Below are 20098 nucleotides of genomic sequence, written 5' to 3'. Positions count from 1 at the left end.
GAACACACATGCCACCATGCACACTGGACACTCCCACACCAACCCACATGAAGAATATAATCAGTGCTATGACGTAGGTGACGGATACACCCACTGATGCGCATCTTTATTATTTTTCACATAGGTTTTCCGAAATGCAGAAATGCGAGACGCACAAAGCACTCGCTTACATGCTTTCTGACGCTTCTCCCGACCCTTGCATCGTGATGAGAATATAACAAAGACATGATACTGCCTATGAAGCCATGTTGCACCGCAACACAGGTGCCGTGCATTACACATCCCCACCTATGAACCAGGCCCAAGTAGGCTGCAAGCAAGAGCCGCCATGAACACTGAAAAAGCAAGAGTACAAGTGCTGGCCATGCAGAACGAGCCCAGCGAGAGTTGACAGCCAAGGGAGCAATGTTGCAACTCGTATGCTACCAGCCGACACCAAGGTCACACCTGTAAGCAAAGCCAAGCACGCAGAAGCAAATACAACTTTAAATGTGCAGAATTCTGCCTCAGCCACGGTCTCTCCTCACGTGACCAAGCCAAACCTGACAAGGTGCCAGACCCACGAGGGAGAAGTCGCCTGGGTCCCACGTCTGGGACACAGGCTGCAACAATGAAATGACCCAATGGACACCTACAGCAATGGGAATGGTCTGCTCTCAGGCTTATGAGCAAATCCACGCATTGTCTGCACAAACACATAGTTACATATTGTTGCAAGTGACAGGTACACCGCGAGCTGGGAACAACGATGGTCCCAGGCTGGGGGGCTCGCGAGTGGACCAATCAGAACATGGGGGCACTCATCACTGACACCACTAACATTAGCCAATCATTAGGGGTCTTCGTGTAACAATTTTCAAGTATCTAATAGAAGGGACAACCCAAGTATACCACCTGACTGACCCTCAACCACTAACAATGTTCTCTATATGTATGCTATACTAACCCTACCACTCGAGGAACCAATCCACAGTGGCGATAGGTTGTTTGCTAACTTTCCCAGGTGACGCAAGTAGCGCGTCATACTGAGGCAAAAAGGGGCCTGCGAGCCCACGAACTTTGAGAGTCTGGATGGACGCGTACGATCCTAGACCCATCCCTGTCGTTGTTCAATAAACAGCAGAACCACCTTGCTTCTTGCGTGTGTCTCATACTCATTTTTGAGAAACACGGGAGGAGTTGGGGCCTCCCAGCCCGGAGGTCCGCGGACGGCCCAGCCGACCCCGGGAGAAACACCCCGACAACTGTGTAAACACGTGCATGCAGGCATTGCGCATTGTAATTATTGTATGAAAATATATGATAAAACTCATCCATCACTGCCCAGGCTTAAATGTTACCTCCCAACGACCACCCAGAAGCACTATCACACCAATATATTCATAGAATTAAAAGGCCAAAATACTTCAGGCCCATGTTGCTTTGAGAGACTGGGAGGTTAGGAGGAAGTGGGAGGAGCTTTTCGCATGGGCATTGAACGACGATTTGATAGGCAGGGCTTAAGTTACAAATACTAACTGTAATTATGCAGAATTTTAAAAATTTTCAGGTGGGCACCTATATCATCTCAAGTAAGTAGCTGCAGGATGGCAGCAAAAGTAAGGTCAACATGACAGTGGTCGCAACTATTGTAATTCAAATGTTGGGGATATGTTTGACCACTGGACTGATAACTGCCGCTGTCTGGCAGGCTTACTATGCTTTGCATGTAACCCTAAAACCCAATAATAACATTTGCCCTATTTCAGCTACAAGGAGCAGTGTGTCAGGTGCTACGAGTAGCATGGGACAAAACATAAGAAGAGATAAACATAGTGTTTCCATTGATATACATGGGGCCGACGCATATTTTACAGAGTCCCCACAGATCTCTAACAACATGTGGTATAAACACATGTTCAAAATTGGTAAGGACATGACAAAGGACAACTGTTACGTATGCTTGTTGATACCGTATGCCATGAGCGTCTCCCAAACATTTGTGGCAACTGAAGTGCCAGCGTCCACAGCAGATTGCCTCCTATATCTAGCACTGTTTTAAACATGAGGACTATTCCAAGGTAAAACGGCAACACTAAGGTGGAAATCAAGGTCAACATACCCATACGAAGATAACTTCATCAAAACACTACCGATGTTTGACAACTATTGGCAGCTAACTGAAGGGTTACAGTAAGTAACAGATGGACCATACAAAGGAGAAACAAAAGAAGTGACACTGAGCTATCTTCCATGTAAATGGAGCGCAAGAGAGGTAGGAGGTGAACCAGGTTGCTGGGAAAGGCCGCTGATACTGATCTATGGCAAGGTGTACACGAAGAACAGATGGGAGAATGGAGTAGTGGGAAGCAAGATATTGACGCTGGCAAAGTCCCCAGTAATGACGGTACAAGAAGAAAACGACAAATGTTACAAGGAGTGGGCAAAGAGTGTGGCACTGCTCACATGGTTGGACAAAGAGGAGGAGCCAATAACAATAATTCCCGTTGAATCCCCCATGCTATGTTACCAGCACGATGGAGAAGTTGATGTAGGAGTGAATGAAGGATGTAAAAGAATAGTAAAGCTTCCTGAGGGGGGTGCATCAGCAGTACTGATGGACCACTACTGGGCCTGCCGGGTGAAAGCATATCACTGTCTACCACAATCATGGAGTGGAGTATATACTCTGGTACACATCAACATATCCTCCCTGGTAGTACCGCAGAAACACATCAAAATGGAAAACTTCCTCAAGATGGAAGAAGGAAACAAAAGAAGAAGAAGGCCTCTGGAACAAACTGCAGCACATACCAGAGTGTCACCCCCTACCCCCCCAGAAAAGACACTGACGAGAATTAAAAGACAAGGAGAACAACTCATAGAAAATTACCTCTGGGGTAAATCAGAAACAGCACTCAGTGACATCCCACCAGCTCACAGATTGTTCAGTAGAGCAGCCATGATCTTTTCCTCCATAATACATCCAAGAGTACAATCATATGCAAATGCGAAATGGCTGCAGATAACCAGATGGGAGCTGATGATGATGATCAACTCCATGGTGAACGGATTCAACGCAATAAAAGAAAAACTAATGGCAGTAAGAATGGTGGCCTTGCAGAATAAATATGTGCTGGACCACCTAACTGCAATGGAAGGAGGAGTTTGCGCAAAAATTGGAAGTTCCTGCTGCACGTTCAGTCCTGCGAATGACGAAAATAATGGCACTCTATCAGAAGCAGTATCACAATTGGCCAAGATGCACGTGAAGATGGAAGAAGAAGCAAAGCGGAAAAAAGGATAGGAGCTGGTTTTCATGGCTAGCGGATGGTCTCAAGGCTTTGGCAGGCTGCATAATACTGGGAATGGCATCGCTGATGGGAATAAAATTATGTATGGCAAGGTCAAAGCGTACAGCAGAGGATATGATCGGTATGCACATCCTAATGCCTGCAGAAGACGAACTACACACAGACGTCATCCTCAACGAATGCAAACGGCTACGCCAACACATAATAGAAGCAAACTTATACCCACTGTCAATAAAGGTTGAAAATGCATGCAATCTGAAGAACTATGTTGGGAAATGGGTTCATTGTAAGCCTGGTGGTGGATGTGTATACATGTACTGGTCATTTGAAGATCACGTAAACCGCTACGGACACCTAGCTGGAAAAACAAAGGTGTGGCGAGTATGAGGAGATTAAAGAGTGGATAATTTTGAGGTCGACAAGTCGATCAGAGTGGGGACTGAAGAGGAAAAATGCGATGGTCTCTTCCCGCGACCGACGTACAAACTATGGTCGACGACGTCAGGACCCACGTACTCTCATGGGGATGAGTTTGCACCTCTGTCTGCTGCCTCGGATGTCAATATCCATGGTGGCCAGGCCCCACCTCCACAATCTGGCTGCATTCCACCCAGAGCACGAAGGGGGAAACAAGATGGAGCTCAGACCGATCACATGGACCAGCTTGACTAAACATCACAAACCTGTGCTGCCATCGTTAAAGATGACATGACGACATAGCCACAATGAACATAAACACATGTGTTGCCATGCACCTAGACCAGACACACACCAACCCACATGAAGAACACGCTCAGTGCTACACCTTAGAGTGCCATGCACACTCACAGACATGCATCATTATTTTTTACATAGGTCAGCAACTGCATCGCAGAAACGCAAGATGCCGGAAGAGTTTGTGTATATGCTTGCAGACGCTTCATGCTACCAACTCCTGAAGATAAGACCCTATAGATGGACCGATGTACAAAGAACCACACTGCACCCTCACACCCCTTGCCTTATGGACCTTATACCGCCACATATAACCAAGCCGAAGTAGGCTGCAAACCAGAGTCCACAGACCCGAGCAGTTCATACGAGTTACAAGGTGCTGATCATGCAGCCCAGCCCTGACTAGAGCCCCGCAGCCAAGGTCGCTATGTTGCAATCAACATGCTGCGCTCTCCAAGCCAAGGTTACACCTGCCACTGCTACGACTCCCCGGAGCAGACATACAAATCAAATCCCGTAATTCTGCCTCAGCCACCTTCCCTCAACATGTGACCAGGCCGACTGATACGATCCCAAGCTCCAAGGACTGAAGAGGCACTGGGGTCCCACGTCTGGGACCCAGCTTGCAACAAAGAATTAACAAATTAAACACTGGCAACGATGGGAAAGGAGCGCTCTAACGGCAAAGTTGCAGGACCTGTCCATTGTCTTTCACTGACCCAAAGTCCCACATTGTTGCCAGCACCAGGTACATCGTGAGCTGGGAAAAATGATGGTCCCATGCTTGGGGGCTCGCGGATGGACCAATCAGGGCACGGGGGGCTAACCACTGATGGCATCACAACCGAACCAATCACTAACTTACTTAATCTAACAATTTCCATGTAGCAATTTTTAGGGACAACCCAAGCGTACCACCTGACCTCTACTCTACCAATTACCCTTTTCACTATGCCATCCTATACTGACCCTACCACTCAGGGAACCAATCCAGAGTGGCGGTAGGTCTGTGGGTGAGCTCTCGCAGTTTACACACGTTGTTATGTCACTAAGACAGAAAAGGGGCCTGCAAGCCCGATTACAACAAGAAGTTTCTTGGAACCTACGCTCCATGAACCTGTCCCTGTCTGTTTCTGTTTAATAAACATCAGTAAGCTATTGCTCTTGTGTGGGCATCCTACTTCTTTGGGACACGGAAGGAGTTAGGGCCTTCCAATAGCTGGAGGTCCGCGGACTCCGGGTGCGGCCCTGCCGACCTCCAAAAATTACCCTAACAGTGCAAAGGAGGAGCAATAAGGCAGGCTGTATTAAAATACCCTGCTCGTATAATGCCACCTTTCCTGTTTTGGTTAGACCAAAGGAGGAGAGTGTCAAGTGCAACCTCCATGAGGCCTCCCGTGAGTTTACCCCCGGGGGCATTGTATAATGTTGCTACTAATGTGCACCCTGATACATGTGGGAAACCAACCAATATGGTTGCAAGAAAATTCTCATGTTCCCTAGTATCTAGATACTAAGTAAGTAAATATTCATTTTTTGCACCAATACACAGCCCGCCTTTGGGCTGGCCCATGATTACAGGGGGCGACAAACAAAAAAATATTGTATAACCATTCAAATAAAAAGGGTCCGTTAGACACATCTCTTGGAATAAGAGTATATTTGACTTATCCAATTCATGAGAACCCAGATAATTGGCCAAAAAGGACCAATGACCTCGGGAATTCCAGGATAGGATTGAGAATGTACAGGGTGATTCCCTTACCCAATTGCCCTGTATTCTAGCGTGATTGATGTATCCCTCTGACCTACACAGGTAACCTGATTTTTTGCATATTGCGTATGAATGTATGGCATGTTCCTGTGTCTATGTGTAGAATGGCATGTTCCTGTGTCTATGTGTAGAAGTTAGTTTACCCTGGGATCTAGGGGGATAAAACATGGATACTTCAAAGCCAAGTTCATACAAGGCTTCGGCCTTCTTACACACACATTCAGCCACTAGTGCCAAAGCAAAAGTAAGCAGTGCCCAATTAGTCAAACTATAGTATTTGGGCTACTCTAAAGTTCTGGTATCAAATGCAATAAATGTTAAACCAAGATCTATTTAGGAAAGGTTTGGTCTGGGTAGGTTCAATCCCCACAATTTGTATTTGTGTGTAGGGTACTGGCTACGCAAGATCCCTGCCTGGGACATATAGAATTGAAGCAGCCACTTGTTCAAAGCATGGTGAGGCAGCAAAACCGTCTGACTGGTGCAAATTCATAACGTTGCCCGTTAGGACTGAGATGTGCGTGAACATTTCATCCGCACAAGAGAAAAGAGATACATGTCTATAGCAATGGACAGTGAGTTCCATGCAGTACGAAGACTGATAGCAAAATAACACCACCGCAGTAGACTGTGATGCATCCGTATACAGTAAGGAAATAACAGTAGAAGGTTAGAACATGACTCATGCTACTTTTACCTCACCACCCATTATGACTGCTGCGGGTCTTGTTTGAGGATTTGGTGCTAAAGTGAAGTACATTTTCCAGTGACCCACAAGGCATTATCTCTGCGTTGATCAACACTGACACAGAATGTAACGTCTTATTGGACTCTGTCTTCTAAGCACACCATGTCTAAGTGACACGACATGATCTACACCACAGGCAGTGAGGAAAAACTTTCACTTCTCCCGTCCTGGTGAAGGCCAGCATAATTGGAGCTAATAGGATTCCATAGGCTGAAACACTGTAGTGTCGACTTGTTGTTTGTTAAAATGTGTTAGAAAGAGACATTTGTTGTAATGTATATCAAATCCATTGATAAACATTGACAGAACAAGGTCCATCTGTATAATACTAAGAGATGTTATTTGTATATCATAAATTGTGTTTAATCTGTATGTTTTCATGGGAAGGTGCGAGACTCACGATACTGAGATGGTGAAGTTCATTTATGTAACATCTATAATAAAAAAATAAAAAACCATTGATTTTGATCAAAGAACTGTGTGCATTTATTTATTGGTTTACATGTTTGTATGTCCAGATACGCCCTGATCATGTGTGTTTGATACAGTATATAATACCTGGAGTGATCAGGGAGAAGCCAGGTGCCCCCCCTTTTGTATCTAATATGTATATGTTCTTTAACTATAGAACTGTGTATCTCTCTTCTTCATGTATACGAGTGTGTGTTTGTGTGGTAAAGTCCAGACTGCACTTGTGCTTCATGTCTAACACTGCTATGTTGTGGTGTTTCTAATGACGTCAGTAACATGGCTCCTTGGTGTTTAGTCAAGGCTGTCCATATAGGTGTCTCTGATCATGGTCTCACGTTCTTCTCCCATGCATGGATAGATTTGTTCCGCACTCCATCTGTATGGCTGACTGAGAGGGAACCTTCCATGTATCTGTTAATCATTAGTGCATTTGGGATTCGTCCGAAATAGAATGAGTGGTTGCAGGCTTTCAGGGCCTTTTGTCTTTTCATGAACTTGATGGGGCAAAGGAGTGGTCTTGGGACCCTGACTCCCTCTTCAACTGTCAATGAAACCATGTGTTTAATTTTATTTTTAGGACTTTGGGCCTGGCAATTGCTAACACCAGGCTCCTTGACTTGAGGAGGGGATCTATATAAAATCCTACTGTAGCTGTCCCTCCATTCCTTCCTTGGCCCACAAAACACTATCTAGGGGGTAGCCCCGCCTCCTTGGTTCCCCCCATGAGGTCCCCCACACCCAGTAAATATTATCAAATTTGTTTATTGCAATAATACAAAATACCATGGGAAATGTTTTAGCAAAATACAAAAAGGTGTTAAACCTTCAATATGTGTGTGAAGGACTATGTTAATAAGACTCATCTGTACCAGTTAAACATGGGGTGAGGCCAGGTCTTGTCACAGAATGTGATGAACTGCAAGAACCAACAGGAAACCAGCTTGTTTAAAGGAGGAATAAAAGACAAAGTTGTTGGCAATAGGTGGGTCCTGCTCTGCTTGACAACAATTTCTGGGGGTTTTGAGAAATGTTCTGTCCCTACAGGTAGCCACTGTATTCCCAGGAAGTTATAAATGGGAGGAGAGTGTGCTCCTAGAGGGGCAGCTAAAGAAAAAAACATTGTGGAGTAGAAAAACCTCTGGATGAAGAACATCCAAGGCCAGGTTCTGGCACGAATCGGGAATCCCAGGATAAGTAGAGGACTCTGGATTTCAAAGGCAAGGGGCAGGAGTCTGGATTCTCAGGGCAATGAAGGAGTAGGATGAAGTCCTACTGAGGTTATGATATGATATGGTTGTTTTTTTATAACGCACTTAATACCCAGAAGTTTCTAAGCGCGGACCCGGGAATCGAACTTGCGTTGCCCCGTGTCGTCTTGCTTCCAAGAAGAGTACGTTGCCCCTGAGCTATCCTCCCAAGACAAGGTTAATAAACAGGCCTGGAGGCAAGTACCAGGATCAAGGAACAAGAGAACAGAAGAGGAGAAGTAAGGAGAAGAACACGGAGTAAGAAACTGGAAGGGAATTGTACAGCAATGTCTAGCTCTGCAAGAGAGTTATGATGCATGGAGCAGAGAGACCTCTCACCTTGGTGCCATGGTCCGGGAGCATAGTTCAGTGGCAACGCAGTCGTCTTGGAAGCAAGACAACACATAGCAACACAGGTTCCAATCCTGGTCTCCTGCTTAGAAACTGGTCTCTGGCATTAAGTTCATTATAAAAGAACAATTATAGTTATGGAGGAGGTGGAGCTGGTGACATCAGATGATGTTGCCATGTGTGTCTTGGTGTGGCGGCCATGATGAAATGGGCCATGACTCGGACAATACAAATGCAACGTGAAGGCATATGCCACCACTCAGAGAGTGACCCGCTGTAGCCCCGCCGAGGTCACGTCATGACAACTGTAGAAACTACAGAATAGATAGGTGCAGTACCAATAAAGAGAAGAAACATAAAGAACATGCTGACAATGAGTGTAGAGTTGTGTAGTGACCAACAAGAGTTTTTGAGTGATAAAGTAATGCAGTCACTGTAAGAAGCCGAAGCATTCTCCAAACTGGGCTTAACCAGCGTTCACTATCAGATCAAGCTTCAACTCAAATCTAAACAATTGACATCCTTTTTGACTCATTTTGGGACACTTCAGTAAATAATGATGTATTTCAGCCGGTGCTCAGCTGTCTCTGTGTTCCAAAGACTAATGATGAGAATCTGATAAGGGAAATCTAAAATGAAACATTTTCAGGAAAATATCCTAATGCTTGAGTTGAAAGGAGCTTTGATGAACAGAACGGTAGTCTGAAAGAGGTACCGGAGAGACTAGAAAAAGAGTTGTTTCCAGCGTAAGAAAAACGTGAATTTAAATAACATAAATGCGGCAGACACAGTTTCAGTCAAAGGTATTAAATCAAAGGAACACCTAGAACAAGGTGTAAAACAGTCCAAGAACCAAATAATCAAAGTCAATTACAATGTTTATGATATGCTTTGTTTGTTAAGTTTGATATAAATGGGGTGCATTGTTAATTCTTGTTTATAGAAACGTTTGGGGAATGTGTTCTCTGTGAGATAATACTTGTGGGAGCCTTGTTTTTCAGGAAATTTGGCAGCATATTTTTATTTGGTTATTCATACTAATAGCTGCAATGATATATTTAAGGGTTGATTCATCGAATAATTAAAGAACAAAATATAAATAAAGAACAATAGCCACACAAGTGCACACAAAAGATAAACAATGTTTATAGACATAGCAGAATATTATGCTAAGTTTGTGTTCAATTTCTCTTAGGAAACCGAGTGCATAAAGAACTTTACAGGAATGAAGAACATTACTACAGACAGAGCAATGGAAAGGACCTTGTGAAAAGAGAAATCGCCAAAGCACCCAGCCCATTGGGACTTGAGAAGACGGTGTTTTGTTCCAATATTTTGATCAGAGTGCCATTGAAATAAGAGGGTAGCTACTTCCACTCTTAAGAACCTAGAAAAAAAACAGAAACTGTCTAGACAGCCAACTTTTGTTAAATTGGCTGTGTTTAGCAGACTTTTCTTGGAGAAGTCACCTTAAGTGAAAATGAATCGGGTTTTTGAGGTTCATAAGGTTCATAAACTAAATGAGGTGTCTATTTTTAGCTTAATTGAGACACAATATATGTTATATTTGTTTAACATGTGCTTTGTGTACGTTTATGGTATTGCATTTTATTGTACAGCTTTACGGTTTTGTTTAATGGAATTAAAGTAAGTTATTGTCAAAATGCACCAAGCCTAACACCATATACTGCAACCAAATACACCATAGTAGCTTTGGACACCTGTTCAAATGGCATGGGTGCAGCTTTCAAGCGGGACGAAAATACATATATATATATATATGCACAGTGGCCTTTGGTTCCAACACACTGACAGAGAAATAACAATACTACTCTGCGATAGAGAGCCAAGGGCTAATGTGCACATGGGCAGCAGCCAACGTCAGAGCATAGATGCAATCTAAAGGATTCCAACTGTGCAAGGATCACACAAGCATCTGGGCCCACCATCACATGAATCCAGACACCCACACTAGCAACATTGTCCTCCAACATGCATGAGTCAAACATAATCCCGGCTGGCAAGAAAATAATTCTGATTGTCTTTCCAGGTTGAGCACATTAGTGCAAACATATCTCCAAAACGACTTTGTGGAAGATATAGTGACAGACCAAAGTGCATAGCTAGAGACCATAGACACCATGGAAGAGTGGGATCATGGAATCAAAGAAGAAGACACTCTTCAGAAAGTGATGGGATTCATGAAAAAACCTAGGGGGAAAAGAGGGGACTAGCATCACTGCTACAAAATTAAAGGAACGTGTCTCTAGAGATACATATGAATAACATGCTACTAAGAAACCATGTGTCCATCTCGACTACAAGAGCTAGGAAAAGACTAAATCATATGGAATACAAAGGACACACGGTTACTATGCTGACAAAACATAGGGTTCAATAAAGCTACTGGTGGACACAAGCGGATCCTCCACGCTGTGCACTTGAGCAGGCTACTGTAGATTGTACTGAGGAAGTTTAGAAGGAAAAGGCAGCTCAATATACAACACTCACAAACAATGTGGTATATGCCACCCCCTTCATAATGATGTGGAGTGGTGATGTAAGTATGCTGTGATCACTTCCATGGATCAATGTGACGAGTGTCATGTGGAGTCAGTCATGAGAGAAACACAGAACAGAGTACAGACGATGCGGAAGAGGAGGAAGGAACCACCTGAGGCATTCACAGCAATTACATAACACAAATCCAAGTTGCGGATGGCATCAAAGTGAAACCCCCACACAAACACAGACTCACTTCTCCAAGTACTGTGCTCCACAGCATGTGTACACAGAGAATGCAGACCATAGAAGAAGTCGAACATAGAAATAGTAGAATTGTAACAAAGAAAGCAATAAGGAAACACTCAACAAGACCAAGTGGTGATGGAAGAACAATCAAAAGACGCAAGGAGAATTAACACTAGCAAAATGGAGAAAATAAAATGTTCTCTGTAGAGGACCTAACAGACAAGGAGCAGCAAAAAACAGAAGAGCGAAAACAAGAGCAGGCGATGATGAAAGCAGCCAAGAGGAGGGAAGTCCAAAGCAAGAACTATCAATACATTCAACTTGTCATAGTGTGGTTGCAAAACTCCATGTGATGCGGGCACAGTGATGTCAGGCAGGAGAATGGCTGATAGGAGCGGAATGAGGAGGGGAACAGCGCACCCAAAAAGGATAGAAGTGTGGGAAGTAGAGAGAATCATCTGCACATAAGAGCATATTAATCGTATCTTGAAATAAAATCCAAAAAATGTACAGAAATGTTTCAGTAACCTTTTTTTCCAGTCTGTGCAAGATTCCTCCTACTACACCAGGTCTTTTCCCATGTAGCAGTTGACTTGCACAGCTCTCTTCCACTTGAATGCAGATACACTGAGGATCATTTAAAGATATGGTGATTTTAATTTTTAATACGTACGTAGAGAATGTTACTCATTGGGAATATGCCTTTGTGGGTGGTGTTGAGTTTCTGTGTCTCAATGCTCTTTCCGGTAAATTCTGTGCTGTGTAAATATGTTCAAACTATGTCTAAACTACATTGCCTCGGGATGGTCACATGGCCAGGTAAACTAGCACTTCATTCTATAAGGCTTGTAACCAGTCATGAGGTTTCACCTATTGTTATGGTAGATTCAATGGCAACATAAGTCACTTTCTGGTCCCATTATTCTGCCCTCACCCATAACTTCCCTCCCTGATCCCTAGCTTTCAGTGTACCCTTTAGCCACAGCCCCGCCCCATCACCTTCCTCACATATGAGGTCCTTCCTCTTCACAAGACACGTTTTTAAAGATTACATTTTCCCTTCAACCAGTGCCTGTGCCCCCTTATGCTCCTCTCTTTCTCTGGACTGGACTGTATGAGTCTCCCACATTAACGCTTCCTTTTTTCTTCTTTCTCACGTGGAATAGCAAACGGCACACCTACAGCTGGACATGCAAGCAGTGAACATATGGCAGCAGAGTTTGTAAGGGATCCCTTGTGGGTCAGAGGAGCGCGTGCATTGCCTGCTGCTGCTCCAATCTGGGCTGTATCTGGTGGCAGAAGGAGCAGTAAAACGTCATGGAGTCCATACAGCGTGTACCAGGTAGGCAGGGCCTGCTGGAGTGAAAGCAGTGAGGTGGTGTCAAATAATGGTGCGGTGTGCTGCACACAAGATGCAACCTGCACACCATAAGGGCACTATACTAGATCAGAGTTGCTCCATATGGGGTCAAATTGAGTAGTCCACATATTGTCAGTGTATTTGTAATGCGAGGGACACTGCCCTTTAGGCAAGTGTTTTTGAAGGTCGAACCACCAAGCATCTCGCTCATCCTCTTCTTGGAGCCCCCACTGCTCCAGGGACAGGTATTTCAGCCTGATGGGACGGACTAGGTCTCCAAATGGCATATATAGGGTGAGACATAAGAAATCGCCCTCTCTTGGCCTGCCAAAAACAAAGTAAAGTTAAAGGCATTGTTGGCATTTCTGAAGTTTTTTAAAAAGAGCTTGAATCAGACTAATGTGCAGGTACCTGACAAGAAAATGATCCGGAATCAAAAGGGCGAAGCCAACCCGGGCTCCTACATCAAATCTGGAAAAACAGTGTAATTGTCAGAAAAGGATATTAACCTGAATGAAGAAGGGGACTACCTCATACTATATTAGTCCAAGCGAGGCGGGTGTTGCATCCTCCCAGCCAATCAGGAGGCTCAGAACAGGGGTTTTAACATATGGAGAAAAAAAATACTCCAAGCATCTCCAGGTCCAATGTAAGTGTTCCCCTGCACACCCCCGTCTTCCCTTCCCCCAGCTCCATCTATTACATATTTATCTCTCACCCACCCCTGATCCACTTACCTGGTGCTCACTTGTCCCTCACTGGCGCCGGGAACATTTGTGTTCCTGGTTCAGCCCTGATGCGGCAATGGCCACAATGGAAAGAGATAAGGGTCTACATGCAGTTCCCTTCTCCACAATCCATGGCAACCATCTTGTTTTATATAGTTTGTTTCAAGGAGATAAACGATAAGCAAGTTATTTCTCAACTTGAAAAAAACAAATACTATTAGTATCCCGGTACAATGTGCCAGGCTACTAATAGCAATACACCACTCTTAGCAGGGGTATTACCTGGCCTGGTAATACCCCCACGAACTGGGTTTATTACTTAATGAATCACTGGAGGATCTTGGGTACAAATCATCAATACCGTTTAAAAAGGCAATGAGCATAGAATGGCAAGACACAGAGAAAAAAAAAACTCTTCCAAAGTTCATATCCAAATTCTACCCCGTCAAAGACAGTGAACCACTGTTGTCTGTACATGTGATGTTCAATGCTTTGGTCCCCAATGTGGCAGAGAATCCCTCAATGGTTGGGCATGCATGTGGCCCTGTATGATGCAAATGACCAGAAGATAGACACAGATTTAGAGAATGCATAAACTGGGTGAGGTATGTCCCTCTGCAAAAGGATATATTAGGCTTACACTGTGTAGGCTGCCCTCAAAGATCTCCAAAAGATGTCTACGGTGATGGAGAATAAGAAGAATTGTCTGACATCCTCCTGCATCTTGAACAGGAGTCTCAGCTGTTGTCAGATACAGCAAGGGAAAGTACTTCAGCAGTCATTCTCAATGGCTGTGCAACACCAAGGGCACACCAGAACATCTGCTTTAGGGAATGGAAGGCCGGATCAAGGCCAAGAGAACATGCCTTGCTTTGTCAACATATTTGACAAAACAACATGTGATCTTAAAATAACATGCATGAAGATTGCACCTATTCCCAGTCTATACAGAATTTGCCCCAGATAAAAGACCTCCACAATGTCAGACTAGGCACTTCAACAAGATCATGGGGTTTAAAAGGGCCCAGAAATGTTGAAGGGTAAGTGAGGGATACCGCACACATGTATGGCCTCTACGGCCTCAAAATGTCAGTCACCTTGACTATCCGACAAACAAAATGCCAGATGGAGGACACCTGCACACTTTCCGCAATGGAATGGCTAGCTTGAATCATAGACCATGGGCCATATCAATTCTCAGAAATGGCTATGAAATAGAAGTCTCATCCTGGCTTCCCATGACTGGGACAGTTCAGATACATATTCCAAATGAACACCCAAGAGGACTAATGTTAAGCAAGATAATTCAGGATCTTCATCATCACCAAGCGATAATGCCAATCCCAATAAAAGAAAGTGGACATTAGTTCTATTCCACTGTGTTCCTAGTCACAAAGAGATCTTCGAGGGGTAAATGCCAGTGTTGACCTTGAGGAATCTCAACTTGTGTGCAAGTACATTCAGTTTGTGAATGAATATTTCCAGAATCTCTTTCCACTTTTGAGCAGGTGCTTGCATCTGCTGTCTCTGGACCTTCAGCTCATATCATCATGTTTCAATAGATAATCTAAACCACCGTTTTCTCTGGTTCCCATTTTGGGAGGCCATTTTCAATACATCAGCCTGCCGTTTCGCCTAGAATCTACTCCAAGGACATTCACAACGTTAACTGCACCATTAATGGCTCTCTTAAATCAATTAAACATAAGGACCTTTTTGAATCTTAATAAGAGACTGAAACTGGAATGTACATGTTAAGAGATGACATCACATGTCAACAGAGTCTGTCATATAATCAGCAGCCTGGGGTTCTTAGTCAATTTCAAGATATTCCAATGAACTCAAGTATAACAATAATATTTCATTAGGGCTAACCTGGCAACAGATGTACTACTACCAACAAAAAGGGCTACAGTTCTTCATTCAAGACTGTGACAGCTCCTGGTCCTCCCTTATGGTTCATCAAGTCCTAAGCTAAGGGTTTTATAGTTGATGGCAGTCACCATCATCCTAGTACCCTGGGCATGGTACTTCCTCATGCACATTGTCAACCACATTTATACCAACTGGAACACAGGGCCCAACGATTACGAGCATGATATTCCTGTCATGATGGAATTCAAGGCATGACTCCAATGGTAGTTAACAATTGAGAACCTACAGAAGTAGTTATCCTTCTCCCTGGCAAAGTCTGATGGGGACAGCGGCTATCTGGGAACTGGTCCTCCTCCTGTTCCACAGCCCCACGCAGGGATTCTTCAATCCTAAATTGGCATCTTGAGAATGTAAAAGCAAGGGCTTAGGAACCTAGGGTTGTCTGCAGCACAGAAATATCAATCCACAATACTCATTGACCATAGAGGATGCTTTCGTCACTGGTGTTATTTTCAATGTTGGTGTGTGGTCTGGGCATTGCTTGATTTCTTACTGGAAGAGTGACAGCATGGATTTGCTATTGCAACATTAAATTTCCAATGGCACATTGCAAAGTGTTAGAAGCATGTGAAGGGGAATGGAAATGCAGGACGATCTAATGCAAGTTTCTTTAAGGGATCCATCCTTTTGCCCCCCCCCACCCCCCCACCCTCCCACCAACGCACAGCAATTTTCCATACTGGGATCTTGCCCTAGCTCTGGAATAATTGACTAAGGGCCCTTGTGAACTGCTATAGGCTTTGAAGCTGGAGTGATTAAGTTACAAGATGGAATTCCATGGTTTCCATTCACAGATCGGGGGGTCTGGTGGGCTTTGTTGGATTTCTCACTATGCTATCCTGGATTCTGCAATAGTCAAACCAGGTCTGGGGTTTCTATTGAAGATATGTTTTTTTTTTCTTTTTACCAACTGGACCAAGTGAGTATCATGCCAGCCTCAAGTTCATTAGGTAGATCAGAACCCAGGCCTTTAATGGCTTGGGAGCAGACTACTTACAGTTAAATTCTGTCAATATGGTCCTTCATGGCTACGCCACTCATCATCGGATTTTATGCAAAAAGCTTCCTGAGTTTATCGATTTAGAACTGGCGGCCAAGCTTTCTCTGTTTCCACCACTCACCTCTGGTACAAGCTCCCTCTTTCATTGCGAATGGCGGTGGATCATCTGGTTCGTCATCGTCCTCTGAAGACCCTTGTATTCAATTTTTATTTTCCTCCAATCATGACTGTTTCCTCGGTTTCTCACTGGTTGTCCTCAGCACCATCTTGCCTTATGGAGAAAGCTGCGCTATATAACATTCTTTAACATAACATAACATAACATAACATAACATAACATAACATAACAGAGAAGCTGGTTCATCGAAATCCCCGAAGAACACTTTATTGTGAATGTAAAGCGGACATTTCGAATATGTGTCAATCTTGTTGTGATATTTTGAGGGGGAAGGGTGGAGCAGTACGACTGTTGTATCCTCCTTGAATATGTGGGTAAGAATGACAATTTTTGGAGCATATGAGGGACTAGCTAGACCTCCTCCCATTATTCAGGTCTAGTGCACTGGAGGAGTTGCTTCCTCTGGGGCAGATGCCATGGAGGTGCCAATCAGTACTATGGGCAGGGGCTTTCCTTATCACGCATTTAAACCTCTACAACACCCAGTTATGAAAGGCTCAGAATACGAATCTGGACATCTTGAATCTGGAGACTGTAACATTTTACGAGTGAGTTCCAATTATAAATTGGTGTTGTGGCAAATTGGTGTGATATCTCTTATTTTTCCATATGCCTATCAAATGCAGGTGGTTGGTCTATTCTTATTAGTGGGGAAGGATACGAGGAAGGGTAGCTGACAAACTTTGGCCCTGATTCAAGAAATGTTTTGACGGTTCAAAGTGACTTTGAACTGCCCACACAAGCCCTGTTTCATGGAAATGTGCAAAGTGTATTTTTGGAGTGCAAAGTCAGTGCAACGTCATTTCTCCAGTACACAAGGAACTTTGAGCCGTAAAAATAATTCCATGAATTGGGCCCTTTATGTTTAATTTCTGGTGAGTACTTTTGTGAAAACATGCCATTAGTTTCAATAGGCGCACCATATTTTTCAAAGAGGGCTGAGGTCACCAACCACAGGTTGAAACAAAAACACACAACGGTTGTCTGCACTGTAACAGCTCATAGAGTCTGGGAAGGGAGTGTGCGATCCAAACGGTTGGAAAATATTCATAGCAGCCTTGGCATAACACCAATGTCACGTGGTTTACAGAGAAACTGGCCTCTATTAAACGTCGCCGCAGAGATCGCTAGTGGCAACAACACGTTATAAAACCATTAACAGGAACACCTGGACTCCCAGTTGATGGGGTTCATCTTAATTGATGCTCTCCAAAAATTATTTGAACCGCTAAGTACGCAGCACTCGATTGGTTCTGTTCTCAGCAAAGCAAACACAACATCGACTTGCCATTGTAATTACCCTGTTAGAAGATCACTCAAGAGGCATGATGGGATAATACGATGGCACGTCTCCGAATCGGGTGCACGCTGCTGATAGGGAGACCCACGTATATTAGAAATGGCAGAATTCACAGCCTCTTCTTCGACGGTGTGTAGGCAACTGATTAGAGAACCTTTGGGCCCAGAAGGCAGAATCGTCGACGTGAACACGGCAGGCAGCCAGTCTCTGCTTCGCCTTTGAGCCATCCATGAATAACGACGGTACCCTGAGGAAGGTGGCAAAGTTGGCATCCTTTGCAACATCCCGCTTTTCTTTACATGGCTGGTGTTTCGCTTAAATGCGGTGTCAGCTGTGGAGATGCTGCGTTTGAGGACCCACATTATGGATTGTTGTTCCCTGGGTCCCGCATATACAATCCTGACGCTACTACGAAGCAATGGGATGTTGTTGTTGGCATTGTGTAAAGCAAGTGTTATCCGAAATCCGGTCCAGGGAACATAATGTAGAAGTGGGTAAGTGCAGTTAGATGAATAGGAACGTACATTCAATGCACGATTTTTAAAACAAAACCATCCCCAGTGATTGTGTAGCCAAAATCCATGTCTGTAGTATAATAAACCTGAAACTACGCATACATTGTTCACATTCTCATCACACAGATGTGGCATGGTGCAAAGACATCTTTTTCATTGATTGCGATCAGTGGTACTAGCAAAGTAGTGCCACAGGAAGGAGCTCCATAATTACTACTGAATGATATGAAAGAGAACTGTGAGGCCCACATTCATCTTTAATAAGAATATATCTGGTTTAAAGTGAAGCTATATTTTGACTTGCTTAAAAAAATACACCCAACAGGAATGGGTATTACTTGTCTACTCCTAAAACAATCATTTTACTCACAGATTACGCAAATATGGAGTAAAAAAACATTAAAATCTCATCTGGAGCGATAGCTTCTGCCACCTTGTTCCAAAATATCTCAGTGAAAAAAAGGGCACAGGAGATAATGCACCTATTCATTTGGAAGGGTACAATTCCTCTTTCAGGCTTCGAAGAATTGCATTTGGCCTCTTTGAATGCTGGCCATCGCTTCGTCCACATATGACACATAAATTCCCCAAAATCTGGCAAGTAGCACATAAATATTTTGCTCAAAGAGGATGTCAAAGTATTTTTCCCGCTTTGATTTACTGTCATGCTGGGCATTTCAGCCAATCAGAATTGGCCGAACATACCGGTCTTCAGACTGGACATATATGTTGTACACTGGCCTGGGCCCACTTCCTGTTTCTCTGATTGGGCTGATACTTCCATTCAGAAAAGGAACATGGTCTTCTTCCACCAGTTCAATACCATGGAAGGGGATGGTTGATGTCCATATATTACTCCACTTCATTTGGGATATTCGACCTTCCACCTCTTAGTAGTTCCCACCTCTCCAGGATGGACGCTCTTATTCTTTGTTTATTGGCCCACCCATGTAATTCACTAAAAAGTGATTTACAGTTCAGTAACATAGATACCAGTGTTGAACACTCACAGCACTTGCCTTGAGGCAGCTGAGGACCTATGGATGGCTCCACCAGCCAATTTCTTATAAACACCCCTAACAGGATATGTTAAGATAAGCCACAACATTGGTCTTGTTCCCTATGGCCCCTATCATATTTAAGGGAAAGCCTATATATTGTCTTAATCTTGGGATTCCAGAAAATATGCTTGCCACTGGAGAGATATTTGCCAGGTATAAAAAGGATGGTGTTCTAGTCTTCCCTATATTTAATTTTCTTTTGTGGACACTTAAGTCACACCCCTGCACCCCTGAAAAAATACAGCCTGTCAAGACACCACTTGCAAGGATAACATGTATTTATTTCTACAAAGTAGAATTGCATCAGCAAAGAACTCTGCTGCCGCCAAACGTTTTGTTCTCTGTAGGCATGTGCAGCACATTATAAGCACAAACAACGTCACTGATGATGTAATTGCATATAGTACAATTCTAAAATATGGATTGGAAGAGCCACATACAGGTAGTCCTGCTCCATATCGGATACCAGGCCATTGGTCTGTCTTCATTTGTCCATCTTCGTCCACGTGTGCGTCACTGGGCTTGTCATCCGCAGTAAAGCTGGCCTAACAATTAATTAGCTACTTGCAAAAACAATGTTATTTTATTGTTGTAAAAGCACCTGGCTGATACAGGAATGGGCCTGAGGGAGAGCTGAGGAAATACTACCTCACATGCTCCACTCGCTCCCAA

The sequence above is a fragment of the Ambystoma mexicanum genome, chromosome 5p (assembly GCF_040938575.1).
Source record: "Ambystoma mexicanum isolate Mex_15411 chromosome 5p, UKY_AmexF1_1, whole genome shotgun sequence".
Taxonomy (NCBI): Eukaryota; Metazoa; Chordata; class Amphibia; order Caudata; family Ambystomatidae; genus Ambystoma; species Ambystoma mexicanum.
Note: the sequence above shows the minus strand (reverse complement) of the source record.